The 19,965-nt window shown below is 48.1% G+C and overlaps 1 pseudogene; it reads right to left on the minus strand.

Moving 5' to 3' along the window:
• Nucleotides 1-2,871: 2,871 nt before the first annotated feature.
• Nucleotides 2,872-19,470, minus strand: LOC128779725 (epididymal sperm-binding protein 1-like; annotated as a pseudogene).
• Between the last annotated feature and the right edge of the window lie 495 nt (nt 19,471-19,965).

Below are 19,965 nucleotides of genomic sequence, written 5' to 3' on the forward strand. Positions count from 1 at the left end.
CTCCCCTGTCCTCTCTCTCTAAAATCAATAAACATATCCTCGGGTGAGGATTTTTTTTTTTAAAGCCAAACATAGTTCTACCTCCCCCCTTCCTACTCCATCTGCCTCAAACACCTCCCTCTGTTTCCTTCTCTGGGCAGCAGGGAGGTGCACCAGCCAGGGGGTGAGCCACAGGGTACTGGGTGAGACTGTGCTTGGAAACGGTTCATTCAACAGGCATGAGAGGGAGCTCACCCCGCTCCTCCTTGATTTCCTGGAGGCTCAGTCTGCTCTTTCCCCTCTGGCTTCCTACCTCCTTCTCCCCGTGTAAGATACTCAGGCCACTGAATTAAACCACAAATCGGGATTATCAAGGTTTAGGACAAGCTGATCCCCAGGGAATTAATCCCCTGCAAAATGTCATTGTGCAGAGAGAGAGAGAGAGAGAGAGAGAGAGAGAGAGAGGGGATGGGAGCATGCAAATCCTGGGCTCAGCCAGGTTCCCCGAAGCCCTTGCTGGAAGCCCCCTGCCCTCACGCTGTCTGCCTGGGCCATGGGGCGGGGCAGAGGAGGGGATGGGGAGAGATTCCTCCTGGTCCCTGGGAGTCGACTCCATCCCCAATGACTGCGCTGCACAACTGGAGGCCACCTTCCTCCTCACCTCTACCTGGGAGCAGGCCACCTCAGCAATGCCAAGGTCCCCCAAATCAAGAGTTCGGTTCATGCCTTCCTCCGAGGTTTTCTCACTTTTGAAACCCCTGAGGTAGATGTATAGGGTGGCTCATTGGGTTCAACGGCTGCGTTCCACAGACTCAAAGCTTCAGTTTAAAGAAGATGGGATCAGACCAATGTACGTCCTGGCCCCTTACTGTGGCCTCTCCTTATTGTCACCGTCACCATCCCGAGTCCATTTCATGTCAAGCTTCCTACCAGCATTCCCTTTCCCCTTCCCTTTCCCCTCCGTCCACCCTTCGTTCCTTCAACCGCGTCCTAGGAGCTGCTAGCTCTGCACACACATTGATATTTCGCTCCCTCTCTTCCTCCTCCCTCCCCCTCTCTAAATAAATAAATAAAATCTTTAAAAAGGAGAGAGGGACCAGCCCAGATCAGGAAGATACTATGAGGAAGACAAAGTGGGGTGGTGAGGTACCACGAGATTTGGGGGAGGAGCCCCGCGTGGTTGTAGAAGGCTGTACTTCCTTCCCAGGGCCCCGGGGCTGCCAGTCTGATCTGCCCACCGGGAGTCTCCCCAACGCCGTCACCGTCACCAGCGTTTCTGTCCCCGCGCACGCACACCCCTCACCATCTCTCTCATTCCAGGAGGCCGGAAGGGCAGCCCGAGTAAATTGGGGGCTCCTTTATTGGTGGCTAGGCCCCATGCTCCCTCTGCGTTTCACAAGTGACCACGTGCTTAAGCAAGATTGTGGACAGGGTATTTCGAAAGGGGATCAATCATCCAAGCTCGAAAGAGGCCATTAAAGAGACGAGGCTGGTTCCAGCCTCCACGGGTCCGTCTTGCTCTGAAGACGTTTCTTGTCTCCTTGAAAAGAAAATCAAAAGCCAGCGATGAAGCAGTAGGTCTGCGTGATATCAATTGTATTGATTTTCGAGACTCCGTCAGAAGCACCTGAGTCTCAATAAGGGTTTAGACACCCCCCGCCTGTCACCTGACTCATGGGAGCCAGTCAGCCAATGAGCAGTGAGTGCCTCCACCTCCCCTCCGTTGACAAGGGTTTGGCGGGAGAGGGACCTGCAAGAGGAGAGTTCTGCTCTGGCGGGTGGAAGTTGGAGGATGGCCCTAAAAATGCTCTTAGTCCCAGACGCAGACTGGGGCCCACTGCGGCTGTTTTCGAATGTCCACCCTGTTCAGATCGCACCCGGAGTTCCAAACCCATCTCATTGCCTCTCCGCCACGCAGGGGAGAGCCTTTTCACAGCCAAGCCAAAACTGAAGAAGGGCCACTGATTTTGGCGTCATCCATAAGCCACATGCTTTATGGGGAGAAGGGGAAATACTGCCAGAGTTTTCCACCCTGGAAGGAAGGGCCGGGGGAGTTTTGTGCACACATCTGATGAAAGGGCTTCTCTCTATGTGTAAATGCCAGAATTTCAGCCCTGGCTGCTGTGGCTCAGTGGCTTGAATGCTGGCCTATGAATCAAAGGGTTGCTGGTTCAACTCCCAGTCAGGGCACATGCCTGGGTTGTGGGCCAGGTCCCCAGTAGGGGGTGCGCAAGAGGCAACCACACACTGATGTTTCTCTCCCTCTCTCCCTCCCTCCCCCTCCCTCTAAAAATAAATAAATAAAATCTTTACAAAGTAAGTAAAATAAATGTCAGAATTACAGAGTGATTAGGTCAGCTGATTCCTGCAGGAAGTCTGGAGAGAATTTCCATGGGCTTCAGAATGCTGAAGCCAGAAGGAAAGGCGAGAAAGAAGGAAGGACAGAGTTGGTCCTGTGGAGATAGCTAACTTAATGTGCTGAAGTTGGGTGGGGCCCCAATGACAATGAGGACAAGGGAACCCCACCTTTTCCTCTGTGAGCTGCTCAGTCATGGGCATAATGGGCCAACCGCATGGTGCCGTGGCCTCTGGGGACCAGAGAAGTTCCCATTATCACCCTTCAAAGTGGTCTTCCCATCTCACACTCCAAGCTCAAAGCTCTCAGACTTAAAACTTGGAAGGACACCCTTCTGGGTCTGAAAAGATTTTCCGAGCTCCTACCCCTGCTCTCCCAATTTCTTCCAGACTTCCAATCTGGGAAGTTGTCCCAATCTCCTCCTCCACCGCCCCCCCTCCCCCACACAACACCCTCTATCTCTGAGAAACAGAGTTCACCTTGCTGGGAACAGCAGCCCTGCTGGAAGGAACAGACCCGGCCTTCGCCCCAGCAACGCCCCAGCTGTGCTCCCTCGCCTCCCTTTCCCATCAGCCACGCCCTCCCAGCCGGTGCCTGCTCCAGCCCTGGCGTGCAGGAGGCACCCAGGCAGAACACCTGTCTTACCTCTGCATCAGCAGTACACCCAGGTGCCGTCCTCCTCATAGTTGTAAGAGGTTGCACACCAGGAAAGGTTCTCCTTGGATCCTTTGCTAGTGCAGTTAAAATAATTCTTGTTTTTATAGTTGAATGGGAAGTGGCAGGGAGAGCCGGGAACCAAGGAGGAAATTCCTTGGAAGAAGCAGAGGAGAGAGGGTGGTTATCCCAGGCCTTTGTGCTAGGGCAAAGCTTTGGGAACGTGGTCGGGTGTCCTGGCACCGCCCCGGTACTCCCGTTGGAGGTGGGGAATGCTGACCTGAACCTAAATGTCAGAGGAATTCTCTTCCTTCCAAAAGTTATTTGGGTTCCGAACTTGGGGAAGGGTGGGGGATGGTATTGGGGACCAAGGGCAGAGTGAAAAACGCAAGGGGTTCTGGGGGTGTTGGGGGGAAGAACTGGGGAGCAGCAGAGTGGAGGCACTCAGAGGATAAATTCAGGTGGGTCCTCTTTATTCACAGATCTCCAATTGTGGATTTGCCTCCCCGCTAAAGTTTACTTGGGCCCCCCAAATCGATCCTCATGGTAGGTCGTTTGTGGACAGCAGAGCGGCGGGCAATTTGAGCCCCCCACACCCACGCTCCTCCCTGAAGCCCGGAGGCAGCCCTCTGCCCTCTGGTCTCCCCCTCGAATTGTGAACAGGTTCCTCCTGGTTGTGGCCCACGTGGTCCTTCCCTTTTTGCATTTTTGTGCTTTTGGTAGGGGGGAAGGGGGGGCAGATTTCACTGTTTTAAATGGCCCCAAGTCGGAGTGCTGGCCAGCGTTCCCGGGTGCAAGGGATGGTGCTGTGCCTCCCAGAGAAAATGCACATGTTAATAATGGGTGAGCTTCCTTTAGGCACAAATTATAGGCTGGTAAGAAAAATGTTTCTTGAAAAGGGCTGCCCTGGCCGGGTCGATTTGCAGGCTGGAGCACCGTCTTGTACACCAACAAGGTCGTGGGCTTGATCCCCGCTCGGGCACAGAGAGGAGGCACCAATTGATGTCTCTCTGTCTCTGTCTGTCTGTCTGTCTCTTTCTCACTTTCTCTCTAAAATCAGTACACATACCACATATCCTCGGGTGGGGATTTTTTTTTTTTTTAATTAAGAACTTGAAATAGGGCCAAAAGTTTGGCACATGACCTTTTCATGTCACTCTAGACCCTTGTCTGCTGACAAGGTCAAGCCCTGTGAGTCACCCGATTCTCTGGCGCAGCGTCAACAAGCTTTGTGGAAAGGGCCGGGCGGCCGGCATTTTCAGCTTTGCCCATCACGCAGTGTCTGCCTCGATTTTTCACTCGCCATCAACCGCCCCGAAGTAAATGGGCGTGGCTGTGTTCTAATAAAATCCTCTATCGATGGACCTTGAACTTCAAATTTCATGACACTCTCACCCGTCACGAAACAGGATTCCTCTTGTTTTATCCAACCATATTAAAAAATGGAAAAACTATTCTCAGATTTTGGACTGAACAAAAACGAGCGTTGGTCAGGATCTGGCCCATCGGCGGGTGGAGTTTGCAGACGCCTGCTCTAGGAAGCAGGACTTTGTCTGACCCCCTGTCTGCTGTGATTGGTGATTGGAGGCCCCAACGCTGTAACTTGTAGAAGATTAATACCCTGTGCATGATTTTTGTTCAATAGTGATGCCGATAATTCCTGTCTGGTGGACGAGACAGCCCCAAAGGTTTGGTAGCCCTTTAGATATTAATGGACGTTGTATCTAACATAGCAACCTTGCTTCTGCTCAGCGTTCTTTTCTTCACTGGCTAGAAGTGTATCTCCTAACATCCTAAGAGCTGGCTTTCTTACTCTTCTAGTTTTCTTAGTTTTCTTAGGAATAGATTTTTTCAAATTTTATTTATTTATTTATTTTTAGATAGAGAGAGAGGAAGGGAGGGGAAAGAGAGGGAGAGAAATATTAATGTTTGGTTGCCTCTTGGGCACCCCCTACTGGGGACCTGGCCTGCAACCCAGACACGTGCCCTGATTGGGAATGGAGCCGCAGACCCTTTGGTTCACAAGCCGGTGCTCAATCCACTGAGCCACACCAGCCAGGGCTAGAAAAAAATTTTTTTTAAACCTTAGAAATAGTATCGTTTATGCTACCTGTTCATCAAACCACGGAGGGCAGGACTCTGCCTTATTCCACACAGTGTCCCCAGAGCCCCACACAGTGGGCGTTTGATGAGTGAATTAACGAAGGGGTCTGCCCACACCCGCTCAGTCCCCGCCCCCCGATTACGGGTGTCGGCGCAGAGACTCCACTTCCCGTCCTTGTCCGTGTTCTCCGTGGTTGGGCACCAGAGCTTGTTGTTTTCGTCCTCGAGGCACTCAGAGATCACGCTATTTCTGTAGGTGGAGGGGAAGATGCACGGCTTGCTGACGGAGTTCCCCCCCCCCACTCTGAAAATGACCGCGCAAAGGTGAGCGGGCACGAAGAGGTGGTGCCCAGGGTTCCCGTTCATCACGCGCCAGCGATGGGCCACGCTTTGTCCCGCGAGAGGAAGTGTAACACTGAACACTCGCGAACACCCTCCTGTGATGTTATTATCCCCGCTTTACAGGTGAGCGAGAACCCCAGCTATTGACGCGCACTCAGTTTACTAAGTAACAAGGCTTTACTGTTCCCCTGGGCTTCCTCAACACCGCTCTACTCTTCTAGGGAATTCTTTCCTGCGAAGAGAAAAGCTGCAAATAACTTTATGGTTCATCTTAGGAACTTTAAAAAAAAAAGCCATTTACATAAACATCGGACCTTTCAACTTTTCAATAAATTGCATCAAAAGGCGACTTACTCTTCAAGTGTAATTGAAAAATATATTTTAAAAAATGGCCCTGGCTGATGTGGCTCAGTGGATTGAGTGCCGGCCTGCGAATCAAAGGGTCGCTGGTTCGATTCCTAGTCAGGGCACATGCCTGGGTTGCAGGCCAGGTCCCCCGTCCAGGGCATGCAAGAGGCAACCACACATTGATGTTTCTCTCCCTCTCTGTCTCCCTCCCTTCCACTCTCTAAAATAAATAAATGAAATCTTTTAAAAAAAAGTTTTAGCCCTGACCAGGTGGCTCAGTTGGTTGGAGCATTGCCCCGTGCCCCAAGGGGTTGCAGGTTTGATCCCCAGTCAGGGTATATACAGAAGGCAAATAATTGATGTTTCTCTCTCAGATCAATGTTTCTCTCTCTCTCTCTCTCTCTCTCTCTCTCTGTCTCTCTCTCCATTCCTCCCTCTATAAAATCAATAGAAACATGTTCTTGGGTGAGGATTAAAATTTTTTTTTAAAGACTATTTATTCTTCAAGACACTTTGAATCCTTCTCAGAAACTTCACCATGTCAAGACCACCGACTCTAAACTATTGTATTATTACCCACACCCAATTTTCATCACATCCCCACATCGAAAGACCCCCAAACCTCATTGACATCCCGACCTCTCTTTCAGGTGCTATTAAGACCCCGTGAATTGTCACCCTCCCTAACTCTGGTGTGTGATAAACCCCACATTGCCTAGTTAGCAGGCTGCTTCAGTGGGGTTCCAGGAAAAGCCTGAATTAGACTAAGGGGACTGGGGTTTAAAGGCAGAACCGCCTAGTGATTAAGAGCAAGATTTCTGGCCCTGGCTGGTATAGCTCAGTGGATTGAGCGTGGGCCTGCGAAAGCAAAGGCTTGCAGGTTTGGTTCCCAGTCAGGGCACACGCCTGGGTTTCGGGCCAGGTCCCCTGTGGGGGGCGTGCAGGAGGCAACCACACATAGATGTTTCTCTCCCTCTCTTTCTCCCTCCCGTCCACTCTGTCTAAAAATAAATAAATAAAATCTTTTAAAATATATTATCATAAGTTGACTCTACCTTTAATATCTAAACTTCTGTTTATCCTTCATGTGATGCAAGCTCCTCAGACCCAAATTAGATGGGGGGAGACATTAGGATTTGCCTAAAGCACCAGACAGATGCTCAAGAATAGGTCCTGGAAGGGAAGGTACATTTTAGCTCTGGCTTCTTCCTCAGCCTTGGGAAAGCCATTTCTTCTCTTAGTCAGCTTGTTCCCTGCAAAATCAGGACACTAAGGCTGACTTCAAAGGTTTTTGTAACGATTAGAGTTCATTTTCATAAAAGGCCTGTCGCGGTGTTTCGAACATACCACATGACGAAGAAGTAGGAGTGTTCCACCTTGCCTATCCACCTGCCTACTGGGGACCTGGCCCGCAACGCAGGCCTGTACCCTGACTGAGAATCAAACTGACGACCCTTTGATTTGCAGGCCAGTGCTCAATCCAATGAGCCACACCAGCCAGGGCAAGTTGACTTGCAATAAGATTTGAGGTGGATTTAGAACTGTACACAGTGTTATGATATTATCATAAAATTGATATCTTAATCCATTTGGTTGGTTTAGGATTTCAAAATACCTAAAATGATGAGCGTGTGGATAGAATTTAGAGTTAAGAATGGAAATGGACTTGGATGAAAATTGAGTTCAGAGGTAAGACAGAGTTATGGTGAGATTTAAGGATAAGGCTGGTTTAGCGTCAAGGACACGAGTGGTGGGTGACTAGGGCTAGGATAAAATTAGGTTGTGTTGTGTGCTAAGGGAAGAACACAACTGGCATTTTACACAGGAATAAGTGTGCTCGTGAGTTGAGTACCTCGCATGCATTTTCGCTTCTATGGAGGGAACGTGGTGAGCAAACGTGGGCCTTGGATCCTTAGGGACTTGAATTCAAATTCTAACTCTGACTTCACCTAGGAGTGTGACCTTGGGCAGGACTTAATTTTACTGGGGCTGTGTATTGACTTAGGGGGAAAACAGCATCTCATAACAGAGCTTCCCTGGAAAGATGCAGTGGGATCGTGTGTAAAGAGCTCCCGGACCACAGTCTAATACGGAGGGGGTGCTAGAACGAATGGAGGTCATTATTAAGTGAAGAGGAGGCGTAGAATGGAGATGAGATATTAAACTGCGCTGAAATGCAGGTAAGGTTTGGCACTGTCCGAGGACTAGATTGTCAATCTAGAAACAGAAATACTTGAAAACCAATATCAGGACTACCGCCCATGGGTTTGGTTGTCGGGGCAGCTGGCTTGTTGGGACTCGGGAGAACGTGGCCTCAGGACATTCCTGTGCCCTGTGGCTGTCACTGCGTGCTCTCTGAGAAGACCCCTGGTCCTTGGAAGTATCTCTCCTAGTGCTTTGCTCCCCACCTTGCCACCACGCCCCTATGAGGTTCACCGCTTGCCACCCACCTGTCCACCACGTGCCCCATCCTGGCCCTTACCGTTGACTTCACAGTATTTCCACTGATGCTTCTCATCAAAGCTGGAGGTGACTGAGCACCACAGCTTCCCAAAGAAGCTGCCCTCCGTGGTGCAGCTGTGATAGGACTTTCCTCGGTAGATGAAGGGGAAGACGCATCGTGGGTAATCTGTATGGGAAGCAGCCCACAAGTGCTTTCACTGTCTGGTCGTTCACAGGACAGTCAATCAATCACCAATCAATCCATCAATCAACAAACACCAAAGCACAGGACCACACATCAGGTTTTATACATGCGTTTGATCCATTCGTTTCATCACGCATTTGGTAAAGAAAGCCTACTCCATGTGCTTTCAAAGCTTCTCCAATCAGCCCTGGCCACTGTGGCTCAGTTGGCTAGTGTGTTGTCTCGAAACCGAAGGGTTGAGGGTTTGATCCCTGCCTGGGTGACCAGGAGGCAACTAATCGATGCTTCTCTCTGTCATCGATGTTTTTCTTTCTCTCTCTCTCTTTCTTCCCTCCCCCTTCCTCTCTCTCCAGAGGTGGTGAAAAGGTGTCTTGGGGTGAGGACTGGAAAAAAAAGAAACCCCAAAACCTTCCCCAATAGAGTTCCCAATCTCAACCCATGGCGTCCCCTTTGAACAAACCTAGTGTCTTATAAAACTAATCTGTCACAATCACCAAAAGATCAGTGGGAATAAAGTCGAGACCAGAGCTTTTTAGTGGTTTATGATCAACAGATGAAGTCAAGATGTTGATATAAGAAAAAATCTGAGACTGCAGAACAACGTCAAATGTCAGTGAAGTCAGATATAGGAAGTTACCACGTGGGCGCTGGTGCCTTACTGCAGCTTCCATGAAACAGACTGAACTTCCCGCCACAGAGGCACTCCAACAAAGGGAGTTTCTGACATGACGTTTATCGTGGGTGGATTTGCTCCCGCACAGTGAGGGTTTCTGGCTCATCTGGGAATGACGGAGGGGCTGTCATAGGTGCAGGGGTGAGGGAAGGAACAGGTGACATTTGAGAAGAGACCCAGCCATGCAAAAATCTGGGGGAGTGACTTGCAGGTGGAGGGAATAACAGTGCAAGGAGTTCACAGATGGGAAGGAGTTCAGAATGTTCCAGAAGCATGACAACAGCTGCAGCTGGAGCTCAGCAGATAAGGATTTGAGGGGTAGGAGATGAGGATGGAGAAGGACAAGGTCATGCAAAGCAAACCAAGGTGGGAGGGTTTCTTTCTGTCTTTTTCCCTTATTGAGTTGTATGTGTTTTTTATATAGTTGGAATAATAACCCCTTTTCAGATATGTGATTTGCAAATATTTTCTTCCATTCCATACGTTGTCTTTTCATTTTGGTGATGGTTTCCTTGGCTCTAGGGAAGCTTTCGAGTTTATGAAACCCCCCTTGTTTTTGTTGCCTTGGCTTTTGGTGTCAAATCCAAAACATCATTTCCAAGACCAGCGTCTAGGAGCTTACCGCCTATGTTTTCTTCTGGGAGTTTTATGATTTCAGGTCCTACATTCAAGTTTTTAATAATTTTGAATTCGTTTGTGTGTATGGTGTAAGATATGGGGTCGAGTTGCTTACTTTCCTTTTCTTTTCTTTTTTTTAATTTTTATTTTTACGTGCAGCTGTCCCATTTTCCCAACACCAGTTATTGAGGAGTCTATCCTTTCCCCATTTTATCTTCTTGGCTCCTTTGTCATAAATTAATTGACCATATGTGCATAAATTTATTTCTGGGCTCTCTATCCTGGCCCATTGATCTATGTGTCTGTTTTTATGCCAGTACAATCCTGTTTTGATTCCTATAGCTTTGTAACATAGTTTGAAATCAGGAAGTGTGAAGCCTCCAGCTTTTTTTTTTTTTCCTCAAGATCGCTTTGGCTATTGGGGGTAAGGACATTCTCCTAAGTGTGATGGAGGCATGGAGGGGCGTGAGCATTCTAAAAAAGGTGTCTTTGGCTGATGGGGCTAGATTAGAGGAAGGTGAGTGGAATTTGGAGCAATCAGTTAGCAAATAATTTTTCAAGCAAAGAGCTGATGGTGGTTTGGAGAAGGGTGGAAACTGGAGAGATGGGAAGAAGCTGGTGTCGGCATCTGTTTTGAAGGCAGAGCTAACAGGCTAGTTGGCGGATTAGACGTGGGGTTGGAGGAAAAGAAGAATCAGGGATGATGCCCGCGTCTCTGGTCTGTGCAGTGGGAGCATCTCGTCCTCACTGAGGAAGCCTGCCAATGGGCAAGACAGCGCCGCGCAGCACTCACGAGGCAGTGCTTGGGAATGCCCGGGGACCACCGCTTCCCCGCCTTTGGGGCGCACAGCTGAGATGTGAAAGCTGTTAAGAGGTGGTGAGAAAGCTGTCCATTACAGTCCAAAGAGCCTTGCTGGCTCAGAAACCAGAGCTGAGAAAGAAGATGCAAAGGCCAGCCTTTATCCACACAGGAGCCCCGGGTGGTTGGGCTGAGAGGGACTTAATCAAAGGCAGGTGGTTGGCTTCCTTAATTTGCTCGCCATGGTGTTATAGTGGAAATAAGTCTCTCTAGTCCCTGGGTGTGTCTACATGTCCACTTTGGGCAGAGTTTTGCCCCCTTTCATGTGTCTTAAGAATGTTTGGGGACCTTCGTTCGCCCCAGAATTAAAAGCAAATGCCTATTTCTAGTTTTGTAATTCAGTTGCAACCAGGGGATCCAGATTTGCATGGTTGGAACTGGAGTGGAAGTCTTCGAGTCTGGAGCGGTGGTGTTGCTTCCGGGTTAGGATTTGGTTTTTCCACGTATGAGGGCTTTTCTAATGTAGTCATTTTTAGCTCTTGTGATCAAAGAGATTCTGCTTGGAGGCTCAAGTCTCTGGCTTTTAATGTCTTTTAATGTCTTTCAGGTTAGTTATAGTCATGCACGCTTATTCCTTTAGGATCAATTGCTTTCATTTTATTTGTCTTATATTACAGTTGAGTAATTATGTGATTTTATTCTGAAACGATGAGTATAGATAGGTAATGTTATTTATAAAATCCATGTCAAGATGGTAAAAGGGATGTTATATTTATTATAAAACAGGGGTATGTGATCCAAAAGTCAAGGACAGTGATACCAGAGAAAGTAAATCATAAATATTCAAAAGCTGGACACTAGGAGAACAATTGAAATGTCCAACAATAGGATATCGGTTAAAACAAACTAAATATCTTTTGTCCTGTGCACGAAAAAGAGAACTCACGTAACCGTCGGACATGTCTTGGTCTCCGAGAAAAAGTGAACTGAACCTCTCCTTTCCCTTTTCTTGGGCAGTTTGTTTCATCTTTTCCGTATTAATTTAGAAAATTAAGAAAGAGACAGAGAATACTATGGTTCTCTCTGGTGACTGGGTTTATCATCCCTCCATTTAGAAAGCACGGTTTTTTAGAAATCCTCACCCAAGGACATTTTTCTCATTGCTTTTACAGAGAGGGGAAAGGAGCGAGAGAAAGAGAAACATCAGATGTGAGAGAGAAACATCGATTGGTTGGCTCCCATACGCGCCCCGACTGGGGATCGAACCCGCAACTGTCTGATGTAGGAGACGACATTCCAACTAACTGAGCCACACCGGTGGGGGACAGTGTTTTATACACTGTCTTGTGAACATTAGTACCCATTGCTAACATTCAGTGTTTGGCTTCCCAGAGCATTTCCTAGGCACGCATGCGTTATTTTAATTTCTCCACGAAAACGTGACCCCGTTACGCGCATTCACACAGTCTCCTTCGAAATCCCTCATTTCCAGAAACCCGCCAGCGGGACAGCGGGCTCCACTCACCTTCCACCAAGCACGACTTCCACTGCCCGTCGTACACGGCTCTGGTTGCACACCACGGCGAGAAGCTCCTGCTTCTGGTGCAAGAGAAGTAGACAGACCCCTTGTAGGTGAAGGGAAAGACGCACATGGCCTAGTCATCTGAAGAAGAGAAGGACAAAACAGGAGGGCGCCCGTCACCATGCGGGAGCCAAGGCTGAGTCTGGGCTTGGCTCTTGCAGTCGTCCGAAGGCTGCCCCTGCGGTCCTGGCAGCCAGCTTCCTACAGACGGATGAGGGCGTGCCCGGTTCCCGTTCGCAGCCAGAGTATCAGGGAAGCGCTTCATAAACAGCGAAGGCAGCCGAGCTAGGCTGTTTCTCAGAGTGGGCCCCACCGATGCCGCATGGCATCCATTTGGTGGGTCACAAGGTCACACGTTAAATCATTTTGAAACACAGACTGAAAAGCAATTTCCTTTTCCAGTCCTTCTGATTCTACAAAAGAGAAAGCTCCCATGTAATGCTGGTCTTTCTACATCACACCTTGGATACTTATTAATCGCCCCTTTTAACAAAAAGGAGGGCGGGGCTTGGACAAAAGTATCTAGTAAGTTTGATCACAGGATTTTGGGTTTTTTAAAAGGTTTTACTTACTTATTTTTAGAGAGAGGTGAAGGGAGGGAGAATGAGGGAAACACCAATGTGTGGTTGCCTTGAACACACCCCCTACTGGGGACCCAGCCCCCAACCCAGGCATGTGCCCTGACTGGGAATTGAACTGGCAACCCTTTGCTTTTCAAGCCTGTGCTTAATCCACTGAGCTACACCAGCCAGGGCTGTAGTATTTGTTTTTATTTGCACTTCCTATTTATGGCAAGCACTAGTGAATTACAGGGCTGAGGTTAACTCTTCTTTTAGAATAAATGTATTAAAGTGAAGAAAATGAGCTCATTTACAGGGGCGGGCACTAACATTATCGGGGGGATCATTTTGCAAATTGCAGAGCTGTCTCATCACCATGCTGTACACCTGGAACTAATATAAAATAATGTTGAATATCAACTGGAATTGAAAAATAAAACACTAAATTTAAAAAAGAGAGTGAGCGCCTTTAACACAAGTGTTGAGTAAGTAAGGGTGCTGGCGGTGTGCAGAGGTGGCAAATATTTGGGGAGCACAACCTTTGACCTTTCTATGTTTCTGTAGGAAGATGGGAACTTTGTCTTTTACACAATGTATCCTCAGAACCTAAAACAGTCACTTGCTCACAGTAGGTGCTTACAAAGTAACTGACGGAATAAAATAAGTTTGGGAAACACCGTGGGAAATAAGCAGGTTTCTTTCCTGAAGGGCTCATGGGAAGGGTCAATATGCAAATGGGTAGTGGGTTTGCAAGGGAGGCACAGAGTATACTGGGTTGTCTTTTATTTATTTATTTATTTATTTATTTTTTAAGGTCTTATTTATTTACTTTTTAGAGAGGCAGGGGGAGGGAGAAAGAAAGGGAGAGAAACATCAGTGTGCAAGAGATACATCCATCAGTTGCTTCTCGTACGCCCCCTACTGGGGATCTGGCCCACAACCCAGGCATGTGCCCTCACCAGGAATCCAACAGGCCATCTTTTGGTTCACAGACCGGCACTCAATTCACTGAGCCACACCAGCCAGGGCTTGCTCCTTCTCTCTCTCTCCCCCCCCCCCTCTCTCTCCCGCCCCCTTCTACTCTCTCTCTTTCTTTCCCTCCCTCCCTCCCTTTTCCCTTCCTTCCTTCCTTCCTTCCTTCCTTCCTTACTTACTTACTTACTTACTTTCTCCTTCCCTCTCTTTCTTTTTCTACCCAATAGCACTAGAGACTAATGGTCCCTGAAACGCATCTTGAGAAGTGCTTGTCTAAAACTGGTTGTTGCCAGATGGGTGGGGGATAGGGTATCGGGGTGAAAAAGGCAAAGGGAGTCAGAAGTACAAGCTGGCATTACAAATAGTCACGGGGATGTAGAATTCGGCACAGGGACGTGGTCAGTAATACTGTAATAATTATGTATGGGGCCAGGCGGGTACTTGAATTATCGGAGGGATCATAAATTCTCTAACTGTCTAACCACCATGCTGTACACCTGGAACTAATATAAAATAAAACTGAGTGTCAACTGTAATTAAAAAGTAAAATTTAAAAAAAAAATGCTGTTCTAGCCCAAAGTCTTGATTTCATGGAGAAGGAAATGAAGACCCCCATGAGATAAAGAATCATTTAAAGTTAACACCTATTTATTTACTTTTAGAGAAAGGGAAAGGGAGGGAGAAAGAGGGAGAGAAACATCGATTGGTTGCCTCTCACACTGGGGACCGAACCCACAACCCAAGCATGTGTCCTGACTGGAAATTGAACCCATGGCCTTTTGCCCTGTGGGAACGGCGCCCAACCAACTGCGCCACACTGGTCAAGACCAACGCCTTCTTTCTTTTTTTTAACCAGAACTAGGATGAGAACTTGGACTTTTCGTCCACTGGTCCAGGATCACGGCTTCCCGCTGGCCTTTGTTTAGGCATCTCCCCCTTTCTCTCCCCATATAAGGACGAGTTACCATGAGTAAGACGCTGTGATAGGTTGCGTATGTGGGTGTGCACACATCTGTCCGTGTGCCTGTGTGTGCCCAGGTGTTTGCTCACGTTACAAAGATGGCGAGGCAACGCTTCCATGTGCTTATGAACCCAGCGTCCTTTTCTTTCTGGGCTCATAGCTCGGATCTACTCTTCAGCTTCTTCATGGTTCCGTGGGACCACGTGACTAAATTATAACTCATAGAATATGGGCAGAAATGGTAAGAAATAAACACTCCAAGCCGTGCTCCACGCTCCCATCTTCCTCTGTCTGCCAGCTGGCTCCGATGGAGAAGAAAGGGCGGTCATGCTCCTCCCCAGGGGCCACCAGACAAGGTTTGGGGACACTTTGGCCTGTGATAGCTGGGAGGGAGGGATGGCAGCTGGGCTGCTGGTATCTACTGAGACAGGGATGTTGCTAAACATCTTCCCAGGCATGGGACAGCCCTCCAGAACACAGTCACCAGCCCCAGATGCCAAGGCTGAAACATTCTAATAAAGAGGACGCTGCCGAGAATGCTGCGGCCCTCGGGGATGGTGGGGCCACAGTACAGAAGGATCCCGTGTCTCCGAATCACAAGAAAAGAGGCGTCCCACCACACACCCACACTGAGTGTTCACTGAGTCCAACCCGAACTCCATTTGGTCCAGCCACCGACTGCCGTGAGCTGCTTGTTACAACAGCTGGCCCCTCACTCATACAGGTGGGCAGGGCACAGCCTCTGTCTTCAGCCTAGGAGTCCCCTCTTGTCCTGGATCAGATTCTTACCCTGATAACCTGGCAAAGACCATGACGGGGATATGGGAGGTTTGGGGAGTGAGTGGGAGAGGCGGAGCTCCATCTTTGTGCCTCGCCAATGGGGGATACTCTAGGGTTCCTTAAGTAATGTTGCCCTTTCCGCCTCTGGGTCTCCTCTAGATCTCGGACCTGTTTGGTCTTGGCGCTACCAGGATTAAACCAGTTACGATTTGGAAAGTGCCCGGCAGAGCACCTGGAGCGTGGCTGCTCAACAAATGCAAACTATCCCTGTCATCTTCATCACCATTGTCATCGTCACCACCATTGATGATGTTCCTCAGCCATGGGCATCACTGAGTCTGCGGGATGCTGGGGGTGAGGGGAGGGCAGGCAGGCAGATGCCCCCTGTGCCGAGAATGAAGGTTATCCTTGGGACTTGTTCGTAAACATCAACATGTAATAGGCACTATTAGCCATCTGCAAAGTAATCCAGCAGATGGCCTCATCTTCTTAACTGGGTCAAAATCCTCCATAATCGGGGCCCTGCTGCCCTCTTGGTTCTCAATCCCTGGTTAACATTTCCTTGACCTTACTCCCCACTCTCCTGCCTTTGGGGTTTTGCTCCTGCCCTTTGCCCTGCCCCGAGTGAGTTTCCTCTCTTCCTAGCTTCCCTCCCTGCCCCCCACCCATTGAGGCTTGGTCCAGTCTGGTTTAACACCCTTCTTCACTCTTACAGTACTCAGAACCAATCTCCATAAGTGTACTCACCAATTCTTAAAAGACTATAGTTATCACCCTGGCCAGGTAGCTTACCTGGTTGGAGCATCATCCCATACACCCAGTAGGAGCACATACAATAGGCAATCGACTGATGTTTCTCTCTCACATCGATGTTTCTCTCTCTCCCCCTTCTACTCCCTCTAAAATCAATAAAAACATATCCTAGCATGAGGATTAAAAAAGAAAAAGAATATAATTACCTATTGGCATATCTGTCACTCCAAGTCACTGTGAGTTCTCTGAGTGTGAGGCTTGGGTTTTATTTATTGCTATGTTTCTGGACCCTAGTTATGTGCCAGGCCCTTAGGAATCACTCAACAGATACATATGGAATAAATGAGTTTAGGACTCCCGGCCAAGATGGACGCGTAGGTCCTTGTAGAACCAAAAGAAGGACAACAACAAATTTAAAAGCAAAAAACAACCAGAACTGCCAGAAAATCGAACTGTATGGAAGTCTGACAACCAAGGAGTTAAAGGAGAAACATTCATCCAGACCGGTAGGAGGGGCGGAGATGGGCAGCCAGGTGGAGAGGACACACAGCAAGGTGGCATCTGGCAGAGCAGGCCATCCCACATTCACGGGCAGATGAACCAGGAGGAACAACTGGGGAGTGAGACAGACCCACAACCCAGGGCTCCAGTGCAGGGAAATGAAGCCTCAAACCCCGGACTGAAAACCCCTAGGGGGTTGAGGCGGCAGGGGGAGAAACTCCCAGCCTCACAGGAGAGTTTTCTGGAGAGACCCACAGGGTCCTAGAATGTTCACAAACCCACCCACCCAGGAATCAGCACCAGAAGGGCCCAATTTGATTGAGGGTAGCAGGGGAAGTGACTGAAAACCCGCAGAGATGGAGCAATTACCACTGTTCCCTCTCGGACCCTCCCCCACATACAGTCACAATGCAGCAACCTGGGTTGCCCCGCCCTGGTGGACACCTAAGGCTCCACCCCTTATTATGTAACAGTCACCAAGACCAAAAAAATGGCCCAAATGAAATAGCACATCAAAGCTCCAGAAAAAATACAACTAAGTGATGAAGAGAGAGCCAACCTATCAGATGCACAGTTGAAAACACTGGTAATCAGGATGCTCACAGAATTGGTTGAGTGTGTTCACAAAATAGAGGGAAAAATGAAGGCTATGAAAAGTGAAAAAAGGAAAATGTACAGGGAACCAACAGTGAAGGGAAGGAAACCGGGACTCAAATCAATGGTTTGGACCAGAAGGAAGAAAGAAACATTCAACTAGAACAGAATGAAGAAACAAGAATTCAAAAAAATGAGGAGAAGCTTAGGAACCTCCAGGACATCTTTAAATGTTCCAACATCTGAATCATAGGAGTGCCAGAAGGGGAAGTAGAAGACCAAGAAATCGAAAACTTATTTGAACAAATAATGAAGGAGAACTTCCCCACTCTGGTGAAGGAAATAGACTTCCAGGAAGTCCAGGAAGCTCAGAGAGTCCCAAAGAAGTTGAACCCAAGGCGGAACACACCAAGGCACATCATAATTACATTACCCAAGATGAAAGAGGAGAGAATCTTAGAAGCAGCAAGAGAACAGTTACCTACAAAGGAGTTCCCATAAGACTGTCAGCTGATTTCTCAAAAGAAACCTTGCAGGCAAGAAGAGGCTGGAAAGAAGTATTCCAAGTCATGAAAGGCAAGGACCTACATCCAAGATGACTCTATCCAGCAAAGCTTTCATTTAGAATGGAAGGCCACATAAAGTGCTTCCCAGATAAGATCAAGTTAAAGGAGTTTATCATCACCAAGCCCTTATTATATGAAATGTTAAAGGGACTTATCTAAGAAAAAGAAGATAAAAAATATGAACAGTAAAATGACAACAAACTCACAACTATTAACAACAGAACCTAAAAACAAAAACAAAAACAAATTAAGCAAACAACTAGAACAGGAACAGAATCACAGAAATGGAGATCACGTGGAGGGTTATCAGTGGGGGAGTGGGAGGGAGAGAGGGGGGAAAGGTACAGAGAATAAGTAGCATAAATGGTAGGTAGAAAATAGACAGGGGGAGAGTAAAAATAGTATAGGCAATGGAGAAGCCAAAGTACTTATATGTATGACCCATGGACATGAACTAAAGGGGGGGAATGCAGGTGGGAGGGGGTGTGCAGGGTGGAGGGGAATAAAAGGGGGAAAGTAGGACAACTGTAATAGCATAATCAATAAAATATGTTTTAAAAAATAAATCAATGAGTTATAAATATGTGCAGAGGGAGCTCCGGCTGGTTTGGCTCGGTGGATTGAGTGCCGGCCTACTAAGCAAAGGGTGGCTGGTTTGATTCCCAGTCAGGACACATGCCTGGGTTGCGGGCCAGGTCTTCAGTAGGGGGTGTGCGAGAGGCAACCACACATTGATGTTTCTCTCCCTCTCTTTCTCCCTCCCTTCCCCTCTATGAAAGAAAAAGAAAGAAAGAAAGAAAGAAAGAAAGAAAGAAAGAAAGAAAGAAAGAAAGAAAGAAAGAAAGAAAGAGAGAGAGAGAGAGAGAGAGAGAGAGAGAGAAAAGGAAGGAAGGAAGGAAGAAAGAAAGAAAAAATTTGACACAGGCTACAACAAAGGCGAACCTGGAGGACATCATTCTCAGTGGAGTAAGCTGGTCACGAAAGGCCAAATACTGCGTGACTCCATTTATATGAGGTACCTAGAGTAGTCGACTTCATAGAGGCAGAAAGTTAAGTGGCGGTGGTCGGGGTCTGGGGTGGGGAGGGGCAAATAGAGGTGGTTTAATGGGGCAGAGGTTTAGTGTTGCAAAATGAAATGAGTCCTGGGTGTTGGTTACCCCACAATGTCAATGCACCTAACACTAGTGAGCAGTACCCTGAAAAATGATTAAAGTGGTAAACTTTATGTTCTGTGTATTTTACCACAATTTTTTAAAAAAGAGTGTAAAGGGAGCCCAAGTTGGGGTCTGTGGGTTCAGTGCACTGAAATTGTGAGCCCCCCTTTTAATGAACATAGTACCGGCATTCCCCTTCCATGTGCTGAGCATCACGGGAGATGCGTGTGTCCATTACTCTATTCAGTCTTCCAACAGCCGCAAGAGGTCAATGCCATTGTTCCTCCTTCCAGGTGGATTGCATTCCTGGATGAAGGCGACCCAGACAAAAAGGGTCCAAACCCCAGGTCTGTCCCAGATTTCTACTAAGCCATCTTGGATCCAGGAGTCGTTACGTTGGCCCATTCACTCTTTCCAGTTTCCAAATCCACCCCATTATTTTCCGGTATACTCACTTCCCCTCGTCTCGTAGAGGTAGAGGAGGAAGGTCGTCCATCCCAACAGGTGAAAGGACCGTTGGTTCATCCCCGCTGGCCTCTTCTTTCTGTAGTGAAGGAAGACAAAAACTGTGCTCCCGTGGATCCCTTGGGACTCTTCCACTAAGCCCCAAGTTTGACGTCACACATGCCGTTTTTCTTTCTACTGCCAGAGAGGAACAAAGAATGACATTCTTGCCCTGGCTGATGTTGTTCAGGTGGTTGGGGATCGTCCCGCAAACTGAAGAGTCACGGGTTCGATTCCTGGTGAAGGCACATGCCTAGGTTGCAGGTTCAGTCCCTGGTTGGGGTGCGTACCGAGGGCAATCAGTCAATGTTTCTCTCTCACATTGATGTGTCTCTCCCTCTCTTTCTCCCTCCCCTCCCCTCTCTCTGAAAACAAATAAGTAAAATCTTAAAAAAAAAAAAAAAAAAGTGGAGCCTTTCCCCTGGCCAGGTAGCTCAGTGGGTTAGAGCCTTATCCTGATACACCAAGGTTGTGGGTTCAATCCCTGGTCAGGGCTCGGAAAGATTCAACCAATGC

The sequence above is a fragment of the Desmodus rotundus genome, chromosome 12 (assembly GCF_022682495.2).
Source record: "Desmodus rotundus isolate HL8 chromosome 12, HLdesRot8A.1, whole genome shotgun sequence".
Classification (NCBI taxonomy): domain Eukaryota; kingdom Metazoa; phylum Chordata; class Mammalia; order Chiroptera; family Phyllostomidae; genus Desmodus; species Desmodus rotundus.